Source organism: Protopterus annectens, chromosome 8.part1, assembly GCF_019279795.1.
Source record: "Protopterus annectens isolate FY-2018-M chromosome 8.part1, PAN1.0, whole genome shotgun sequence".
NCBI classification, from domain to species: domain Eukaryota; kingdom Metazoa; phylum Chordata; order Ceratodontiformes; family Protopteridae; genus Protopterus; species Protopterus annectens.
Genome location: NC_056742.1, coordinates 271439040 through 271461185, shown reverse-complemented (window position 1 = coordinate 271461185; position 22146 = coordinate 271439040). Strand labels below are relative to the sequence as shown.

The following is a 22146-nucleotide window of genomic DNA, read 5'->3' as shown; positions in this document are numbered from 1 at the left end:
ACCTACAGCAGCATTCTTTATCAGCATACTTTACCCAGAGTAAAAAGGGAGAGAAGAGATTGTTTTCTCTCTGAAGGAATGCTGGTATAGTGAAAAGAAAGAAGGGTAGGTGTACAGTGTTCCTTGTTTCCATTCACCTGAGAAGATTATCATCTTCAGGTTATATATCCTTACATTTTTCCATTAAGGAAAGTTCTTTCTTTGAAGGATGGCTTTACAGAAGTCAGTGCGTGTTTCTTTGAAGAATAAAAAATAAGTTAATAGTACCATCCAGTTAGAGAAGGCATGGTGTATGTCTAACAGAGCCCTAATCTGAAGAGCAACTATTTTGAATTCAGATACTTAGACGTGCAAGTCTCAAAATATTGGGACTTAATGTGTGAAAACTGAACTTACCATATATTAAGTCTGAGTGATGTGTTTCATAGTATTTCCTTTTCTGTAAGATATGGAGATCTTGGAGAAAGTCCTTGTAATTATGTAGACACACACACACACACACACACACACACACACACACACACACACACACACACACACACACACACACACACACACACACACACACACACACACACACCATAACACTGGTGTGTGGAGTCCTTCAAGGCTTGGTTCCTGTGAAAAGCAACCATAAAGGAGCACTTTTTATTGGCATTTGTTTAACAGAGTATTCCACTTCGCCAATAAGAGCTCATTTCATTGGGGGCCCGGGGAGAAAAGCTCCAGAGAAAACATACAAAGCAAATAGATGTTATTACAATGTTATACATTCAGAGAAAATAAAATAATATAATTTGTTACATAGAAAAGTACCACAGAAAACTTCTACATTGCTAAAAAAAATAATCTTTTACAAGGTAGAACATTCAAAGAAACCAGCATGCAGCATAATCAATACAAGGTAAATATAGCAGCATGAGTTAAATTATGTCAGGAACTTGGCTAGTATGTCTATGCAGAAAGGGTTGCTTTTTACAAGTACATAGCTAGTTTGAGAGGTTCAAGCTCAAATGACATTGTGTTTTCTTGCAGCCAAATTATAGGAGTAGAGTGTAGGAGAAGGAAAGTGTGGTAAGATGTAGTGTGCTGGATGAGGGGGATGTCTAGAAGAAAGGGTAAAGTTGATGGGATGAGGGAAAGGAGGAAGAAGGTATGTTATATGAAAAAGATAAGTAGTAAAAAAAAATTAAGAGATATTGATGTAATAAGATTTGAAAGGGTAAGGCATTGGGAAGATGGATGAGGAAGATTTGTAGAAAAATAGGAGTGTAAAAAAGTTGTTGAGGAAAGGGCAGGGGAGATGTGGAATGATGGGAGGGTATTAAAGAACTAGGTTATGGAAGGTGGAATCTTAGTGCAGTTACAGAGCCAGTTGGATGGAGGTAGTTTCTGAGAGCTGATTTGAAAGAACCAGTGCTATGAATGGTGCACATGGCTAGAGGAAGGCTTTTCCAAGTTTTTGCTATTGCCCAAGAGTAAGGTAGGTGGGCTTCAGGCAGTTTTGGTTTGTGGATTTGGAGGAGGAGCTGCTTCTCAGATAGAAGGGACCTGCTGGGGTTGTTGTGGGAAAATAAGGAACTAAGGGTAGGGCAAGCCTGAGGTTTTGTGAGAAGTTTATGTTGGTGGAAAGTTGTAGATAAGTGAGATAGTGGGGGAATTCCAGTCAGTTTAATGTTTTTAGGGGTGTGCAGTCATTGGGTGGAATGGTGAGAGCCGGTTACAAATCTGGCTGTTTTGTTGTAGCACATTTCTAGTTTAGTTTTAAGTGAGGCTTGGAGGTTGGTAAGCAATTGGGCACCATAGATCGGAGAAGGAAGTAGATAGGTGGATGCAAGTATTTGTTTTGATGGGAAGGAAATGAATTGTTTGTCTTTAAAGAAGTCCTAGTTTTTTGTGGGTCTTAATGATGTTATTTTGGATGTGCACATCAAATTTAAGGTTTTGATCTATTTTGACAGTTTGCTTTTGGTAACTATTTAAATTTTTGTTTTATTCAGGGAGAGAATGTTGAATTGGGTTTTGCTGAGGAGAATGTTTCTCTTTGGAGTGAAAATTATGAGCTTGCTTTTATTGGGGTTTAGTGAGAGATGGTTGTTGTGGAGCCATGATTCTGTGGCAGAGAATGTAGACTGAGTGGTGTATTATATCTGAGTTGTCTGTTGCAGAGCAGATAATAATGGAATCATCTTCATGTTGTACAAGAGAACCCTGGTGACATGCTAAATGGAGGTTGTTGATAAAAATGTTGAAAAGCAGAAGTCCTAGAATAGAGCCCTGGGGACCCCAGTGGGATTGTCTATATATGGGGAGATAGATTGTTGCCATTTGACAGGATGTTCTCTGTTTCTTAGATAGCTATTGAACCAGTTGAGTGATTGGGTAGAGAGTTCAATGTTAGAAATCTGAGAAAGGAGCAATGTGTAAGATATGGTATCAAAGGCTTTGGATAGGTCCTGAAAATAGAGTAGAGAAAAACTTCCCCAGAGTCACGGGCTGTATTAACTTGGTCTATAAAGGATATTAGGGCAGTGGAAGTGCTATGACCTAGTCTGAAACCATGTTGTGTTGGTGAAAGGATTTGATTGTTGAGAACGAAATGTAGAAGTTGATTGTATGTACATTTTGTGTTCCTCTCTTGTTTTATATAATCAATTGTATTGTTATCCTCCATTTTCATTCTCTTTGTACTTAGTATAACCAATGTATGACTTTATTATCTGATCTTGCTCCTCTCCAGATTTGGATCATGACCTATTGTATTGCTATGTGCCATCTTACTCTCTTGTATGTAAACTAACTTAAATGTGGAGCTTTTCTCCCCGGGCCTCTGCTGAAAATGGACATGTATCCAGTCAGATTTTTCCCGGTCAACAAATGTAAAATAAAAATAAAAATTTTTCTAACAGTTTAGATAAGGGGGATAAAATAGCTATGAGGTGAAAATTGGAAATATCGGTTGAGGAACCTCCTTTGTAGAGTGGTATAATGTATGCTTTTTTCCAAAATTTGAGAACATAGGATTCTTGTATGGATTGATTTATGAGTATACTAATGGGGTAAGCAGTTGTCTGCGATGATTTCTAGATACTCAGTGCGTAAGGTTTTAGTTTTAGAAGTAGTTTTTTTTTTTTTTTTTTTTGTGAGAGGTTGGGACAGTCGAGAGTGTGAATACAGGCTTGGAATTGTTTGTGGCAGAGTTTAAGTGGGAGGATGATGGAGACTGGGAGTGGGAAGGGTGACCTGATCTGGAATGTTTGTGGTAGGGAGTGGAGGTAGGGATTGTGTGTGTTGTAATACAGTAGTTTTGATCTGGGGTGTTAGATGCAGGGAGAGGTCTTGAGAAATTGGATGTAATATTAACTATAGTGTCAGTGAAATAGGAGTTAAGTAAACTTGCTGTCAGATCTGGAGATTTGTCAGGGTGGGGGCAAAGATTATTGTTTGTACATGGGTTAAGGACAGTACTAATGGAGGACCAGAATTGTTTGTGGTTGTGTTTGTGATTTTTTCTTTGGAGCTCAGTATAGTATGCTTTCTTATCTTTGGTTATGAGTTTTTTTTTACATGGTTACAAAGTTGCTTGAATTTTACTAGATTTGGAGTTGTTGTTATGTTTATTCCAAAGTTTCCAGGTTTTATCTCTTAGTAACATTTGTTCCTATGTAGGTTTAGTTAACCATGGAGAATGATTAACTTTTTGTCTTTTGGTATGGGGCTGGGTGGCTGTCTAGTATTTTTAGGAATGTGGTGTTGAAATAGAGCAGGGTATCATCAAGTGGTAGAGTTTTTTAGGATATTCCAGTTGATGCTTTTTAGAGTGTCATTAAAAGTGGATAGGTTGAAGTTGGATAGGTTCCTGACATGTTTAACATAATGATGTTTTGTGATAGGGGGAGTAGTATGAATAACAAAGACAGAAAGATGGTCACTTAAAGAGTTAGGGAGGATGCTGAAAGATGAGATTTTAGAGGGGTCAGAGGCTAATATCCAATCTAAGTTGGCTCCTTCATTGGCTCTGTTATTATATCTGAGTGGGGGTAGAGATAAGTTGGGTGTAATGAAGTAGGTTAACAGTTTTGCTGGGAGTTTTTGAGCTAATATGTGACTAGTTTATATTTACATCGCCAAGTATTATGCTTTCATTTTTTATGTTGTGGGAGGTCTGAGAGAATATCTTCCAAAACGTATATGTTATTACCAGGTGGAATATAGAAGACTATGATACAGAGGTTTTTAGAATTATTTATTTTCAGGAAGGTGACTAAGATTTCAGCATTAGAAAATTGTGGTATTTGACCAGTAAAGTGGTGTATATTAAATGTATTGAGGAATAGGATAGCAACACTGCCACCCTTTTGTTAGTTGTATCTGCCCATATTACATTGTAATGGGGAGGGAGGGAGGAATTCTATGTCCTTTATTTTAGGTTTTAGCCAGGTTTCTGTTATGGCAAGGATATCAGTTTTATTAGCGCTAGCCAGGCATGTAGGTCTGAAGTTTTGTTATGGATACTTTGAAGGTTTATGGTTGTGATGTGTAATGATTTAGTGAGGTGGGGGGTTGCTTGTGGTGGATGGAGTTGTGGCAGTGGGACCTAAGTTGGGATGGATGTCGCCACATTGAATTTGTGATGAGAAAGTTGATAAGAGGGCTTGTATCAGAGACAGTTGTCTGGAGTGTATAGGGTGCATTAGAAAGGGGGTGGTGTGGTTTGGGCAGGAAGTTGAATAGTTTGTTGGGGAGAATATTTTTAGTATAAAGCAGAGAAGTTATAGAATAAATGTCAGGGTGTATAACAGAGTAGCTTTCTGCTGGGGATTTATGCAGGTGGTTTTGGATGAGTATGTAGTGAGTATTAAATTTGAATTGAATGAGGGGAGTTTTAATAAAAGAGCTAATATCAGTATAGTATGAGATAGCAAGAGTAAGGTGCAGGTGGATGGGGGCATGTTTGGGGAGGAGTTAATGACATAGGAAGTGAGTGACAGGAAGTGGAGTAGTGTGTAGAGTTGGGATTATGTAGGAGGTGTGGTTAGGGGTATACATTTAAGGATAGTGGGGGTAGATGGGTATTGGCAGTATGGTAGGGGAGCTTAGTGAGGCTAAAATGTAGTGAGGGTGAACGGAGTGGGCTGATACCCTATCCACCAAATGATACATAAAAACCAGCAAGTGCTGTTGCAGCAGTACACTTTCTGAGAAATGGCACAGGCAGCTAAACTATATGATGCCATTATAATTAAAGAAAAAAAAGGGAGTCCACATTTAAAGTCAGTAGACCAAAAGCGGTTAATATGAACCTTTCAGTAGCTTGGTGGGAAACATCTCCTCTGAGCTTAGTGCTGGGGTAAGAAACTGCTAACTTATGAGGAGCCAAAACAGGAGAAACAAAATGGGGGGGGGGGGGGTCCAACATTAACATCCCAGTAGATGTGCACACCACTACAAGTGAGACTAGAGGTTGAGTAGAATGTTTCTCAACAATATTGTTAGAGGTAACGTACTTTGCAGTAAACATTTTTTCTGAAGTTTTATTTAAATGCTTTCCTTCACCAGAGGGGCTGAGTTTTTTTCCAAGGGCTTGGGGGGGGGGGCCTCAGATGCACTTTGATTTTCAATATTCTCTGTTCTTCTGTAGGTTTCAGGAAGGATAGGAATCTAATTTCCTTTAAGAAGAATTTCTCAAGTAGCATTTTTCAGGGTTCTGTTATAAGATCTGGTTTCTTGTTTGGGTTGGCGGGATTCTAAGAATCCTCAAAATTATAACTGCCACTAATATTAAATCCCGAATACTTACCCTTAGTGAACTTCTGTTACCAAGTAAAACATTTTAATCATTACTTTTGAACTTAATGGGGACCTGAAAACATTATCAACCATTATTGGCACCATTTACAATTATTGACTGTTCACATTTGATGGCCCTTTTAAGAGTGGCTGCAGAGAAATAGCTATCAGTATTTGTAATGCTTATGTGTAGTAGTATCTCTTGCAGCAGAAGATGCATGTGTTCTTTAAACAAATGCACATGGCTGGCCAGTATACATCACTTTATTGAGATTTTTAACGGTGTACATTTGTGGCAGTTTACATGTAACATCAGTTTTGAATGGATAACATTTTATTCCTTATAATACCACTGATGTTGACAAAAATAATGCATCACCACGAACATAAAAAAATGGCTAGTGCAAAAAGCAAACTTCTTTATTTTAAAACAAAAAACAGTAAACTCCTAGTGCCTTGGCTGATACAAGCCTTTAGAGTAATGCCCACAATAGAAAACCCACACCTTTTATACACTTCATTAAATCAAAATAATCAAGCAATTAAACAATCAGTTATTAAAACAAACCCCTTATATCATCCCCTTTATAAAAAACACTTCCAATTAACTTTCCTTAACATTTTCTTCCTGTACAACCCTGAATGTCTTATCAGATTAACAGTGTTGAAATGAAAGTTCTCTCCATAGTAATGCATTTTTCCTATTTTAGATGCAAACTTTTATGGCAGCACATACGGATGCTCACATACTCTAATGCACACAAAGAAAGCCCCAGTGGTCTTTTAACTACAACACAAGACATTAAATCATAGCCTAACATCTTCAAATTGCCAGTTTTTTGATTAGGTACATCCCAGAAGTGTGACTGTAATCAGATGAAAAAATTATTCAAATTTTAATGTGTTTAGCTTGTTTCATTATTTCACAGACACAAACAGAGCTCCCACATTCTCATTTATCTTTGATCAGGAGAGAATAAATTAACTGCTTTCATCCATAGAGTAACCACAAACAAACACTTTCTGACTGGGTGCACATTTGATTGTTAACTATGATCACATGAATGAAATTCTGCCCATCATGCCTTATTATTCAGCTTAACACACACATATCCTGCTAAGTCATTATCCTTTAACATTGAACAAGCAACAGTAGATCATTTACTTCCACACACAGACTGACCCAACACCCCTGAATTGCCACCTTTTGACTTTGTTCACCTCAAATGTTTTACTGGGTTCAAGTGACTAAAACTGTATTCTAAAGAAACATTTTCATATTGTTTCACATGCAGTGATCCCCCTTCCTACCCTCATCATGAGTTAACTGTAATTGCAATGGTGGTCTAGTGTAAACATCCTCTACCTAAATTTATATTGTTGCCATAAATACATTTGGGGGGAATGAGCTGCACCCCCCCAAACTTCTTCACTCCAGAAGATTTGGATTGGCCGCTGAAGACTGTATTGCTACTTGGTAGTAGAGCACATTAACTTCAGACACGTTTAATGCATTTTGCATGCTACTGTGAGGTCAAACCATGACACAAAACTGAAATGCTGGCCACTTCCAGATCTGTTTCCACCACTTTTTCGTTTTTATTTTATTTATTTATTTATTTTATTTATTTTACATTTGTTGACCAGGCTAGTCTAACTGGATATATGTCCATTTTCAGTAGAGGCCCGGGGAGATAAGTTCCAAGAACACAATTCTAATAAAAATGTTGGTACAATACATAATTTAACAAATGATAACAGCTCATTCCACAACTATATCACAAACCTATCACATACATATAACAAACCATAAGAATGAAATCACTACAGACATTGGTATTATGTACAAGATAAAATTCTCTTTGTTATCAAGGAAACTGGACTTAGTATAGAGAAGTAGTGGGTAAGCAGTTTCTAGTAATAGAAAGAGGAAGTTAGTCAGGGTTAGTACAGGAGCATAACCAGTGTGTTTTAAGGTATCATTTCAGTTTATATTTGAAAGGTGATATTGAGGACAGTGATGCAAGTTCATTGGGAAGTAGGTTCCATTTTTTCCCAACAGTGTTAGAGAACAGAGTCTCCGGCCAAGTTGTTGGATTTACTTATGCAAATAAGTAGTTTATTTGAAGAGCGTAAGGTATTAAGATTTTTGTAGGGGGTATTGAGAGTTTTGTGGGCAATGGTAAGTTGGTGAAATTTTAGCTGATTTTGTAGCTCAAGCCATCCTAGCTGCTTTAAATTGTAACAGTGGTGGGTTCTAAATGGATTGCCAGTGGCAAATCTGGCAATGTTATTGTAGGAGTTTTCCAGTTTGTTGAGGTTATTTTTTGACAGATTAGTATAAATGGGTGAGGCGTAGAGAAGTGTAGAGATTAGATGGATGTGGGCAATAGTTATTCTAGCTGCTGGAGTAAGGAAGGGTTTGATCCTGTAGAGGGAGCCCAGTTTTCTATTTACAGTTTTTATTGTGTTGTTAATATGAGTGTCAAAGTTAAGGTTGTCGTCTGTTGTTATTCCAAGGAGTTTGGTAGTTGGATCGGGAGATATGAGAGTACCATTATTAGATATGACTGTTAAATCTACTGGGGAGGACTTCCGAGTAGAAGTAAGAGCAAGGGTTTTGTTTTCTTGGGTTTCAAGAGGAGGCAGCGCTGTGTAAACCATTGTTCTACTGTATTAAACACGTTTTGGGTTAGGGACTATAGTTCAGATGGAGAAGTGGCCGAGCATATTAATGTGGAATCATCTGCGTATTGTATACAGGTAGCTAGAGGAATTACTGAGTAAAGCTCATTAATAAAAATAGAGAATAGAAGAGGTCTTAATATGGAGCCTTGAGGGACACCAAGGGTAATGGGGAGATGAGTAGTTAGATTGTTATCCCATAGTACAGCCTGCTGTCTATTATATAAGTAGGATTGGAGCCATTTTATAACCAATGTATCTAGTGAAAGGGATTTGAGGATATTTATAAGTATCTGGTGGTTAACCATATCAAATGCTTTTGAAAAATTGATAAAGAGTGCAGAGGAAAGAATGTTGTTACGATTTTTATTAATGCAGTCATAAAAGGATAAGAGGGCAGTGGAATGGCCTAAATCCATGTTGACATTTGGAAAGTAAGTTATTTTGGATTAGGTGGTCTAGTCGTTGACTGTGTATGCATTTTTCCATTATTTTTGCCAGAGGAGAAAGTAAGGCTATGGGGCAGTAGTTAAAACATTCATTAGAGTTACCACCTTTATGTAGGGGATAATGTGAGAGATTTTCCAGATAGTTGGGATGTAACCTTCGATTATGGTTCTGCTAATCAGGATGGAAATGGGATAGGCTATAAATCTGGCTGCTATTTGCAGATATTCAGTAGGTAGTTGATCAGCTGAGGGAGTAGTTGGTTTAAGTTTTTGGATAAGGGTGAGAATGTGTGATGTTGGGACTGGTTGCAAGTGAAATGGAGGGGGGTGGGGCTAGTACTTGAGATTAGCAGGGTTAAGCTATCAGGTGCTAGCTGATTGACAAGAGTTTGAATGGCCTCTGTGAAAAGGGTATTGAAGGCATTGGCAGTTTGCTTGGGATTCTCATGGGCAGTGCCTTGTGGGGTTGATGTAATGGAGTGACCTGTGCTAATTCTGCTAAATAGTTTACCATGTAATTAAAACTGCAGAGTTGTCCAGCAAAAGCATTAAAAAACTCTGTGAAGTGCGCCTTTAGTCAAAAAAATTGTTTATTCAGCCAGAGTACTGATGCTACTTTTGAGTGCCAAAATAGTGTGGGAATTCCTGTTTTCACAGGAAACCTGTGTGCACTAGTTTCTTTAAATGCATTGTGCCAAAAGATCTAGGATGCAGTATTATTTTTAACGTTCACCAGGTTATGTAAATATGTTTCTGCATGATTTTTTGACCACTTGTGTGGTCTGACCATGGCTTGCCAGAAGTTGTTCAAGGAATATATTAACTACTGACTTTCATATTTTGTTGTTTGTGTATAATTTTTTCCCCTGACATTACAGAACTAGGTTGTAGTCTGACAAAGTCCAGTTGTGGTCACACTAGAAGTATCTAGATTTAATTCCAGAGTCTGGAATGAATAGAACTATTCAAGAGTGAAGCCATTTTTTGGTCAGACCATTGCTATATGTGATTTGAATACATTCTCCTCCTATTACAGATTTGTGAGTTTTTCTCTTTTGAGTTTTCTGATGTTTGGTGTTTGCCTTAGAGAGCAACCTTTCTGCTTGCTGTTCCTAAAGGGCTTTCCACTCTATAAAGCTGACTTGTATGATAAGCTGACCGATCCAGAGCTGGATTTAGACACAAGGAGACGGTAAGCTATGGGAAGTTATAGAACCTCTATTTGGCAAGTGATCAGAGTTTCCACCTATCCATCTTTTTGAGGGACAGTCCCTGTTTTGGGCAGTTGACTTCTGTGGGGGAAAAAAACAAAAAAATGACAAATGTCCTGAGATTTTAGGACAAATAATATTTCCTTAGTTTTCTTTAATAGTTGCATAAAACAGTTTTCTATCTGAAATGCCTAAATGTTATATGAAATAGCATAAACAACTGAAATTCTACAAGACTAACCTTTTATTTTGGCAAAAAAGTGACATCTGACCTTTGCACTGGCCGTGGGCATGTTTTGTCTTGTAAAATCTCATGTTTGTAGAAAAAAAGTCCACTTTGGGCTTTTGAAAAGGTGGCAAGCCTACAAGGGATAACAGAAAACAAGGCTGTGTAATGACTAACTTGGAAAGCATTCCATAAAACTCTACCCATTTGCTTGCCTACTGCATATGTTGTAGGCTGTACTTTATTCACAGTTTAATTTTTTCCAACCTTCATAAGAATTGCCTGTGGGAGTGCAGAGATGTAGTTCTACACTAAAACAAATGTCCATACCTGTGGAGAAGAAATTTGATAGACCGAGTAAAGCTTGAAATTGATTTTCACTGGTGCATGCTGAAAGCTGTATTATTTAAATGTTTTTAATTATTATTTTCATAAAACAAATGTTGCAGGGTTTACAACCGTAGAATGTCTAGAGTAAGGAAAATCAACTTTACTGTGTGTGAAACTGCTTTTAGTAGAAACTTAGCAAAGCTTTTATAAAGTGAAACTGTCTACTTTCCAGAGCTGGGCACATTTGCATTATGTTTCTTGAAATGCTGCTTCATGTCAAGGCTGCATTACTTCATATGGATCCCCACCCAAGTTATAAGACTCTGCAAACAGGAAAAGCATTATGTATTTTTAAATTAAATCAAGAAGGACTGCCTTGAATTTTTAGAAATCAAATGTCAGTTCATTAATTGCCATCAAAGCTCTCAATAATCAGGGACAAATCTCAACAGAACCAGGGACAAATTCAGAAATAATTATGAACAATCAGGGACACTTTTAAAACATTAGCACTATTAACTTGATACATTGACAAAATAAGAACGTGAATTAATATACATTTTCTGAACTAAAAGAAGTCTATAACTCTAATTACTTTTATCATTTATTAAGTACAATTCACCATCTTTTCTCCAACACTCACCAGTTTTAAGAGGTGGTATGAGGGACAGACCTAAAATTTGAGTCAAAATCAGGGCTGTCCTTGAAGATCAGGGACAGTTGGGAGGTATGATTGGCATGCATCTGTCTGTAGTGTGCATATGTAGTCTGCATTCCTACAACAGAGCCCAAGGTGAATCCTTTGATCTGTGGAAGATACAGGTCAGAGACAAATGGAAATCGTAATTTTTTTGTTAGGTACTTGTAGAACTAGATTAATTAGATGAATAATTAGATTAATAAGTCAGAAGGAGTTGCATTGTGTTTTTGTAGACTTAGAGAAAGCATACAACAGGGTGCCTAGAGAGGAGTTGTGGTATTGTATGAGGAAGTTAGGAGTGTCAGAGAAGTATGTAAGAGTGGTACAGGATATGTACGAGGGTAGTGTGACAGCGGTGAGGTCTGTGGTGGGAGTGACAGATGTGTTTAAGGTGGAGGTGGGATTACATCAAGGATCAGCTCTGAGCCCTTTCTTATTTGCAATGGAGATGGACAGGTTGACAAATGAGATCAGACAGTCCCTGTGGACTATAATGTTTGCAGATGACATTGTGATGTGTAGTGAGAGTAGGGAACAGGTGGAGGAGACCCTGGAGAGATGGAGATATGCTCTAGAGAGAAGAGGAATGAAGGTCAGCAGGACTAACACAGAATATATGTGTATGAATGAGAGGGAGTATAGAGTAATGGTGAGGATGCAAGGAGTAGAGGTGGTAAGGTAGAGGAGTTTAAATACTTGGGATCAATAATTCAGAGTAATGATGAGTGTGGAAGAGAGGTGAAGAAGAGAGTACAGATAGGATGGAGTGGGTGGAGAAGAGTGTCAGGAGTGATTTGTGACAGACGAGTACCAGTAAAAGTGAAAGGGAAGGTCTACAAGATGGTAGTGAGACCAGCTATGTTATATGGGTTGGAGACAGTGGCATTGACAAAAAGGCAGGAGTTAGAGCTGGATGTGGCAGAGTTAAAGATGTTAAGATTTATACTGTGTGTGACGAGGGTGGACAGGATTAGGAATAAGTATATTAGAGGGTCAGCCCAGGTTGGAAGGTTTGGAGACAAAGCCAGAGAGGCAAAATTACGTTGATTTGGACATGTGCTGAGGAGGGATGCTGAGTATATTGGGAAAAGGATTAAGGATGAAGCTACCAGGTAATAGGAAAAGAGGAAGGCCTAAGATAAGGTTTATGGATGTGGTGAGAGAGGACATGCAGGTGGTTGGCGTGACAGAGCAAGATGCAGAGGACAGGAAGAAATGGAAACAGATGATCTGCTCTGGCGACCCCTAACAGGAAGAGCCGAAAGGTGATGATGACTTGTAGTAATAGATTAAGATAAACTGTTAAGAGTTCTTTATGCTACTTATTTATTTTTTGAATGTTTTCTGTATGCAGGCTTATAGCTTATTTTATATTTGATTTTACAAAGTGCATTGCTTAAATTTATTTCAAATAGTTTTATTCAGTTTTAAATACCTGTGACGGGAGGTTTATTTAGTGGATTAAAGGTATGTGTGTTAAACTGGTAGCATTAACTTTTGGCTTATACCTTTTGATGAGTTACTGACTGTAGTGTTACCATGCAAATATCAATTGGTTGCCGTAGTTAATTACAAATAGTTAATGTTTTTGGTGTTCTGCAGTGCTCTAACTTGGGGTAGTGTTACTGTAAAGACGACAACAGGGGTGTTAGTAGTAGAGAGAGACACAGACATTAATTAAACCCCCTCCTGCAGGAGTGTGTGTGTGTGTGTGTGTGTGTGTGTGTGTGTGTGTGTGTGTGTGTGTGTGTGTGCGCGCGCAAAAACAGTCTTGCTCAATTGTCAGTTACCACTGACAGGAGTGTACTGGAAGACATTGGTCTCAGGAGGTGGATGACATTCTGCAGAGCTAGTGATAATTACTGTGATCTGTAGTTGTGGAGCACAAAGCTTATTTGGATGTGACGGGTGCTGGCTATTATCTAAGGCAGCAGTGAACATTCATTGTATACTGTTAACATGTAAGGGGCAATTGGTTTTATGTGATGGTCAGTGGTGCCATTTGTAAGAGAATAGTTTCTGGCAATCACATATTGGTGGTAATAGACAGGTTTTACATTCCAGGGGATATCACCCATTCTTCATTTCTTTATGTTTTTTGACCATACTATACTATTAGGATGGTCATTCTGATGTTCTGCCACAGTTTCTGTGATTTCTCCCTGCTGTTGCTTCTGAGCCCTTAATTTCTATGTTCATATTTTGTCTTCTTTGTCTCATATAGTTCTTTTCTGAAAGGTAATCTTAATCAGACTTTGACTCTCTGGATTATCTTGAGTTACTTAATGCTTTTGTTGTGTCCCAAGAATTTGTTTTATCTCTCTCCGCCTCCTTTTTTAAAAAAATATGTATTTGGTCATTTTTTCAGTGTATGAATTCTTTTCAGGAAGTTGCACCAATTTTGTTCTTTTGTTATGAATGACCTCTCTGATGATCATCTGTTTAAAACTGCATACCGTATTCGCAGTGGAGTCTTGCTAACTGGGCAACAGTTTCTTGATCTGTACTAGAGATGCCTCATCTTTTGCTTCCAGTAGTCCACTAACTTTCTTTGCATCCTTGTAGTATTGTTTGTAAGTCAGCTTATATTACCTTTTTTTAAGTCTGCTCTTGCTTTTGTTGCTGATACCACTTTTTATTTATTTAATTTTATTTATTTATTTTGCATTTGTTAACCGGGATGCTCCAACTGGACACGTGTTAATTTGCAGAGGAGGCCTGGGGAGAAAAGCTGCACAGTGAGATTACAATCAAACAGGATAGTACAAGCACCATTATCAACGAACAGTGAAGTAGGTACAGAGATAGGTAGTCACATGCATTCAATCCTACTTAAACAACAAACATTTTAAGCAACAAGTGAGATGAAATACAGGGATAAAAGTCACATACAATTACACTTGTAACGGTAATCTACAAGAATGGTTACAAAAAATAAATTCACATGGTAAAATCTTCGTATTAGTCAGCAGTAAGATGCTTATCTGCAAAATGTTTACAGTAGATATGTTGGGAAGGATTGTCTGTACTATATTAAGGCTGTGAAATTTATGTAATACATGGACATAGCCATTTATTCATAAGATGTGATTTGAGTGCATTTCTAAAATGCATGTTAGTGGGGGCAGAAGTAAGAGGGAGGGTTGTTCCAGGTTCGAGCTATGGTATGGGAAAATAGAGCTTTCCCTTCGTTGTTATTGGCCTTACAAATGCAGAGGAGTGATTTATCGGTAGAGCAGAGAGGGGGGATTTGTTCTGTAGGGAGAAAGTAACTGGCTTAATACTGGGGTTTTCTCAGGATATCTGACTATATTATGGACAATGACTAACTGATGGAAATTGAGTAGCCGGTGAAGTTCTAACCATTTTAGTCCTCTTTAGAGATTCACAGTGATGGGTTCGGAAAGTGGAGTTGTAAGCACATCTGGCAATTTGGCTATAGCATAATTCCAGCCTGGCAAGATCATGTTTTCTGAGTAGGGTGAGAATCGGTGCATACATTAGGGTGGGCAGTAGATAAATTTGGTCTAGAGCGATTCGTGCCTGATGTGAGATGAATTGTTTATGCCTGTACAGGGTTCCCATTGTTTTATGGACCTTATTTATAGTTTGTGACATATGGACATCAAAGAGGAGGTCATTGTCGATTTCAACCCCCAGGAGTTTGTTGTGTTCAGAGGGAGATATGATGGTGCCATTTTTGGATAATGTAAAGAATAGAGGGGTAGCTATGGATTTGTTGGGGGTGAAAATAAGCAATTTGGTCTTATTGGGGTTTAGGATTAGTTGGATGTCAGTTATCCAACTTTCTACAGGATTCTTGGGTGAGTTGTTGAGTGGAGAGGGATGGAGCAGAGCAGATGAGATTCGAATCGTCAGCATACTGTATGAGTGATGCATGCTGGGTAGAGGTGTGTAGATTTGTAAATATGGGGAAAAGAAGTGGGCCTAATATCAAGCCTTGTGGTATGCCTCGTAATTGGGAGTAAAGGAGGTTGTGTGTCTTGCCATTGGACTGATTGCTACCTGTGTGATAGGCAGCTTTTAAACCAGTCAGTAGTAGAAGGAGCAAACAATAGGCAGGCTAGGGAGTCTAGTAGTTTGGAGTGTGAGACCATGTCAAATGGCTTGGAGAGATCTAAAAATATTGCGGATACAAAATTATTGTTATTTCTATGAAGGTTGACTGAGTTAGTTAGAGAGAAGGGCAGTCATCGTACTATGATTTTGCTGGAAACCATGTTGTGTGGCAGAGAGAAGATTGTGTGAATTAAGGAATTTCATAACTTGAGAGTGAATACATTTTTCAAGCAGTTTAGATAAGGGGAGGTAGAATGACAATAGGACGGTAATTTGAGAAGTCGTAAGAAGTGCCGCCTTTATGAAGAGGAATGATGTAAGAAACTTTCCAGAGTTGGGGGACGTATGCTTCCTTTATGGAGCGGTTAATGAGGATAGAGACTGGGTAAGTTAGGGATTTGGCAGCGATGTTTTAGGAAGTTTGCAGGTAAACCATATAAGGAAGGTTGGTTTCAGTTTTAGGAGGAGTTTTTTTTATTGTGGAAGTGAGAACGGGTGTAAGAATGAAGGAGAGGATGTTACCTGAGCATTGGGTAGCCATATGTGTATGGTTGTTATTGGATAGTTGGGAGGATAGAGTTAGGATAGATTCTATGAAATAGTGATTGAATTGGGATGCTATATCTTTGATATTGTTGTTGGAAGAGGGAGCTGGAATGGTAGTATTTCCTGGTTTTAGAAGGGAGTTGATAGCATGCCAAAACTTTTGAGGGTCTTTTGAGTGTTTGTTTTGGGCCCTAAGGAAGTAGTTCTTTTTATCCAGTTTGGTTATAGTTTTAGCCTAATTTCTTAGTTGTTGGAAATTTTGTTTGGCTAGGCTAGTGTTATCCCTCTTCCGTATTTTCCAAGCTTTGTCTGTGGTCTTTACTAGGGCTCTAGTGTCTTTACTTAGCCATGGTGCATGGATTGCCTTGATCCTAATTTTTTTAATGTGTGCAAAACTGTTAAGGACATTTAAGAGATTGCTATAAAAGTAGTCGATGGTCTTGTCTAAACCTAGGGTAAGTAGTGGTTCCCAGTTAGTTTGTTTTAGAGTATGGTTTAGCTTATGGTCATCATTAACTTGCCTAAAAGCATAGCCAGCCTTGGACATAGGCCAACTAAGTGGCCGCCTAGGGTGCCGCTCTAGTAGGGGCACTTTTCCAGTATTTATTTGGTGTAGGTAGACTAGGATGGGGGCACCGTGGAGCCCTTTTGCCTAGGGCACCAGTTGATCTAAGGCCACTCCTGCCTAAAAGTTATGGGGTTGGGTATGTTAATACGTTTGCATAAGAGGAAAGTGGGAAGATGGTCACTGAGACTCTTGTAGACAACCTGCCTGGTAATTTTATTTGGGACAATTGACTGTCCAATCTAGAATGGATTGTTTGTGGGATTTTGTATCAAATCTAGTGAGATCTTGAATGAGCTGAGAAAAACCAAATAGATTAATATGATTAGTCTGTTTGTTAGAATTACAAGCTGTCCAGTCGGTGTTTAGGTCACCTAGTAAGATAGTTTCCTGTTGTAGATTCTCTGAGATCCACTGTAATATTTCTTCAATAATGGGGGGGTTATTTCCTGTCGGAGTGTAACGGCAGGGAATATTGATTTTTTTGGTGGTGTTTACTTATAGGATTTCAGCATTTTGAAACTTAGGTAGAGGTATTTTTAGTGGTTTAATGTTGAGAGAATTTTTAAAGACTATTGAAACTCTACCTCCCTTCTTGCCTACTCTATCCAGTCTTAGGATGTTATATCCTGGTCGGAGAATTTCTTCATTTTGAGTATTGGGTTTTAGCCAGGTCTCAGTAATGGTTAGTATGTCTGGGGAGTAGTGGGTTATAAATGCATATAGGTCTGGAAGTTTATTGGATATGTTCCTGGTGTTGATGTTGAGAATTAGCAAGTCAGACTTTTGTTTGGTTGAAAATGGGGTATTGAGTGAGCCTGGATTTGGGTGTATATCTCCTGATATAAGTAGGCACTTTGTAATGAGTAGTATGTGTTTAAGTGTATGAGATATTTCTAGGTTGGATCTGAATGACATCTTATTACTGTAAGATTGTTATGTGGAATTTGTATCTGTGAAGAATTGGGCTGTCTTTAAATAGTGTGGGACTGACTGGGAAATTTATGTGTGGGCTGGTCTTAGTGGAGGTTTATGTAGTATGGAATAAAGTATTTTCCAGTGGTGCATCAGTTTGTATGCATGTAATGTTTGTTAGGCATGTGAGAGTTAGTAAGAGAAATCCCAAGGTGATTTGTGTGTTTTGTGTGAGTAGTAGTTTGGCATAGGGTATGCTAAGGTTTATAGGTTGAAGCAGATGAGATGGCATGGCTAGCTGCTGCCATGTGTTTGTTTTGGCAGGGGGTTTGGTAGTGGGTGTGGAATTAAGGAGCTAGCTTGGGGATGTGGATTGTTAATACTTAGAGGTAGGTGATTGGTTCAAGGTGTGGTCAGGTGATAAGGGATTAGGATAAAAGTAGGAGTAGTAGGGGGTGGGAATTGGGGGCAGGGTAGGGGAGGCAGGTTGTGAGAGTGCGGAGCCAATCTATCTGCAAGGTTTGGGCAGAACAGTGAGAAGTGTAAGAGAATGGATTTAAGTGTTTGTTTTTTTTTAAAGTATCTTTCTTACTTTTAAAAATATCTTCCTTAACTTTATTTTTTTTCCCTGGGAGTACACGTGCTGATACTACTACTAGAATGTTGGGGTGGCCTACTGGGAAGTAGCTAGTGCTGTGGACCCCTGAGCAGTACTCAACAAATATTTAGTTGCATAAGTTTACGGAATAACTTCAGAAAAAAGATGTTAACCTTGTTTCCTTTTAGTTTTTTAAGTTAAGAAGACTGAGTTTGACTGCTGACAATTTCGGTATGCCCCGAGCAGCAGTCTTCATATGTTGCATGCCTTTCAAGGGGGTGGGCTGGGTTGAGTGAGTTAATATTGCTGGAGTTCCTTGTTTCCTTTTAGCTTTTTAAGTTAAGGAGATGGAGTTTGACTTCTGAAGATTTCGGTATGCCCCGAGCAGCAGTCTTCATATGTTGCATGCCTTTCAAGGGGGTGGGCTGGGTTGAGTGAGTTAATATTGCTGGAGTTCCTTGTTTCCTTTTAGCTTTTTAAGTTAAGGAGATGGAGTTTGACTTCTGAAGATTCCGGTATGCCCCGAGCAGCAGTCTTCAAATGTCTAGTGTCTAATGTACCTTTTCATCTTTTTTACACAGGTAGTGTGTCTGCAGTGTTGCATGTCTTTGTGTCTTTAGTAGAAGGCATATCTTTGTTCATAACCTTTCTGCACTATCACTTATATATACACTGAAAAGGAATGGCTCTGGTTCTGACTATTGTGCTTATCTCTGCATCTTTCACCTGTGATGTACTGTCTCCCTTCAGTGTTCTTTTGACTAGCCACTGTTTTACTTTTGTAACCATCCTAGAACCCAGTTCATGTCTGACCGATTTGTTCAGTAATCTTTTGTGTTTAAAAACATTTGTTGATTGTGTCTGCCTACAAGCCCCAGTCAATGAACTCTTGTTAAATTTGTCTGGCTTGATTTTCCTACTTTTTTTACTTTTTGTCACTGTTGCTATCATATCTTTTACATTTTAACATTATTTGTGTTTGTTTTTGAAGTCACTAAGTGGCAGGAATAGCAGAGGAGGAAAGAAGCTTTATACGAGCTTCACTGTAACTGGCCAAATGTCAGCTGAATTAAACTTTATTAAATTCAGTCAAAAGAAAGTATGGTTTGTGGAATGCTAACATAAGGAAAAGGAAGGGAAGCTGTTTAATAGTACCTGTACCCAGTTAGGTGCATGTACACCACATTTTCAAGCTTAACTTACCATGTTACATACCCTTACTTCCTAATAAAAAGCTCTATGTTTGCTTATCTGTTTTTTCCTAAATATTTTGGTTTATGGGCTTAACATGTATTAGTATAAATTGCAACAGCTAGAAGAATACATCATTGAATTAATTCTTTTAGCATTTGCTTGTACATTTCACATTTGTAGAACTTGTATTTCAAGCTATCAAGAGTTCATAGGATCATAGGAAGTTACTCTAAGCCCCTTGCAAGCCTAGCCAAGTTCTACCCTTATTTCTATGATCAGCACCTATTCTTGTTCAAGAGGGACACAGGTGGAACCTCTGGGGTGAATTTAGGGTTACCCACTCAATCGTCGACATTGCGTTTGAAGAGGGCCAATGAGGTGCGCAGTTGGACATGAAGTGGGAGTCTGTTCCAAAGGTTTGGTAACCTCTGGGAGACCTATCTGTCCCTCCAACAGGTTCTATTAATGTCACATATCAGGTTAAGGTCTTTAGAGTGAGTAACCTGTGCACCATTTGACTTACGGGGATGTAGCATTTCCAATAAAGCAGGGTCAGTGATTGCCTTGTATGCAAGGCAGAGGTTGCCTCTGAGTGGTCTGTATTAAACAGTAAAGTGACAGTGATTTCAGATGATCCACATAGGACAGATGCTGTAGACCTTAAATTTTCATTGTCAGGAACCTTTGTGGTTTCTCCAGTTGCTGCAGGTGCTTGGAAAGGTACATACCAAAAGGGGCATTGTACTCAGTTATTGGCCTGATGAGGGAAGATTACAGGCAGGTTATAACTTTTTTTTTTTCTGGAGGCAATGCCCCTACCTAAGTACCACTGAGTGTGTGTACTTAAGGTATTGCTGTTGATGTGGTAGTTAGCAGGTAGATCGCCTTTACTGAAAGGGATGATGATACATTTTTTGCATTTAGTTTCAGGCCTTGACTCTTTGGCATCAATTGTTTGTGTAAGACCCTCTTGTGGAATGTTGACATCATTTGGAGATTCACTGACCGCTGCCATGTCAGCCACGGACCATTAGTTTTTGCTTGTACTTCGGAGAAATAGATTCCAAGCATTAGAGGTCCTAGGACTGATTTCTGTGGAACACTACTGGTTTACATGTCTGCTGTTGGAGGTGGATTCCCCTATTTTGACTATATGGATTGTATCAGTGAGCCAGTTAGTGACCCATCTAATGATATAAGGGTTGATACCTAGTTGAATGAGTTTGTCAATGATGTCTGAGTGGGGGATAGTGTCAAATGCCTTGGCTAAGTCTAGGTAGGCTGTATGCACAGATTTCCCCATGTTCAGGTCCTTGGTGACTGCCTCAAAGAAGTCCACCAGGTTTAACAGACATGATCACCCTTTGACAAATCCTGAGTAGGGTCAAGTGTTTGGAGATTACCTATGTTTTTATTGATAAGGTCCATGATTATTTGCTCCATGGCCTTGCAGATAAGGCTAGTCAAGCTAATGTCTGTAGTTCCCAGGGTCAGTGGAAGCACCACCTTTGTGCAAGGGAATGACAGTGGCCATTTTCCATTAAGGTGGGATGAAGCCCGGTGCTTAGACTATGATTGAAAAGAGTACTCAGTGGTGTTGCTAATTCCTGTTGGATCCCATGTAGGGCTTAGCCTGGGATGTTATCAGGTCCCATGGAATGCTGTGGCCTTAGAGAGGGCGTTTACGACCTGCACTTTAGAGATGCAAGGTAGGGGGCAAGGATGTCATGAGGTATGTGTGGCAGGGACAGGGGAGTGAAGATTTCACAGAATCTGTCAACCAACAGGTTAGCGACGCCCACAGCCTCAGTATGTGGTATCATTAACTACCAGTTTGGCATAAATCTGGGCCTTTCCTTTTAGGTTACAGATGTATCTAAAGAACGCCTTGTAGTTGTCTTTAGTTGAGGAAGCTAATTTGGATTCATAGTTTGCTTTGGAGGACTTCACAAGAAGCCTTATTCACTTGTTTAAGCTGAGGAGGGAGTTTTTCCTGTTTAGGGTCACTCCCTCTTACTCTTTATAGCAATTTCTTCCTCTTATTGTAAAGCCTGTTAACCACCAGGCAGGTTTGCTTTTCCTTGAGGTGCTTGTTTTGGTCCTGTCAGGTAAAAGCCGAGTCAAAGCAGTTTTACAGGTGTTTGTGTAAAGCATTGGTGTAGAACTCAGCATAGTTGCCATTTCCACCTGAGTAGGGAGGTGCAGTGAAGCTGTTTATACCATCCCATAAGTTGTTCTAATCTGCTTTGGAGAAGTTTTTTAGTTTAGTTGCTGGGGGGGGGGGGATAATGTGTGACAGTTCAAATGAGACTGTTTTGTGGTCAGATCTCAGATCTCACTAGGGAAGACCTCACAGTGGGGGTGCTACAGTGATCCCCCATATTGTTAAGCACCAGATCCAGGATGTTGGTAACCCTTGTGGGGTATCAGCCATCTGGTCCAGGGCTTTGGAGTTAACAAAGTCTAGGAACCTTTGGACAAGTAAGTTTGAGCACAAGTAATTAACCCAGTCAATGGATGTGTAGTTAGTCATCCAAAACCATGGTATTTGGATGTATCTTGATAGTCTCAAGTAGATCCAAATAGGCAGAGTGGGTGTCCTGGTTCATGGAGGGGGTCCTGTAGGTTGCAGTGACTTAAATAGGTGTCTTACCAACAGTTAATTGCATCTGAAGTAGCTCTAGGGAATCATGCTGTTTAACCAATCTAGAGGTGTATTCATCTTTAATGAATGTTGATACACTGCCTCCTTTAGTTTTCATACCTTCAGTTTGTGGTCTAAATGTGTGGAAGGAGGGTGTAACCCAATATAGCTGGAGTGCTCTCTGTAGCCTTAAACCAGGTGTATGCGACTGCA

General features: G+C 39.1%; 1 protein-coding gene across 1 annotated transcript in view; it reads left to right on the top strand.

Annotated features, from left to right (window-relative positions):
• GPATCH1 (G-patch domain containing 1) overlaps positions 1-22146 on the top strand; it is a 780183-nt gene that overhangs the window by 36845 nt on the left and 721192 nt on the right. The gene's annotated exons all lie outside the window — the stretch shown is intronic.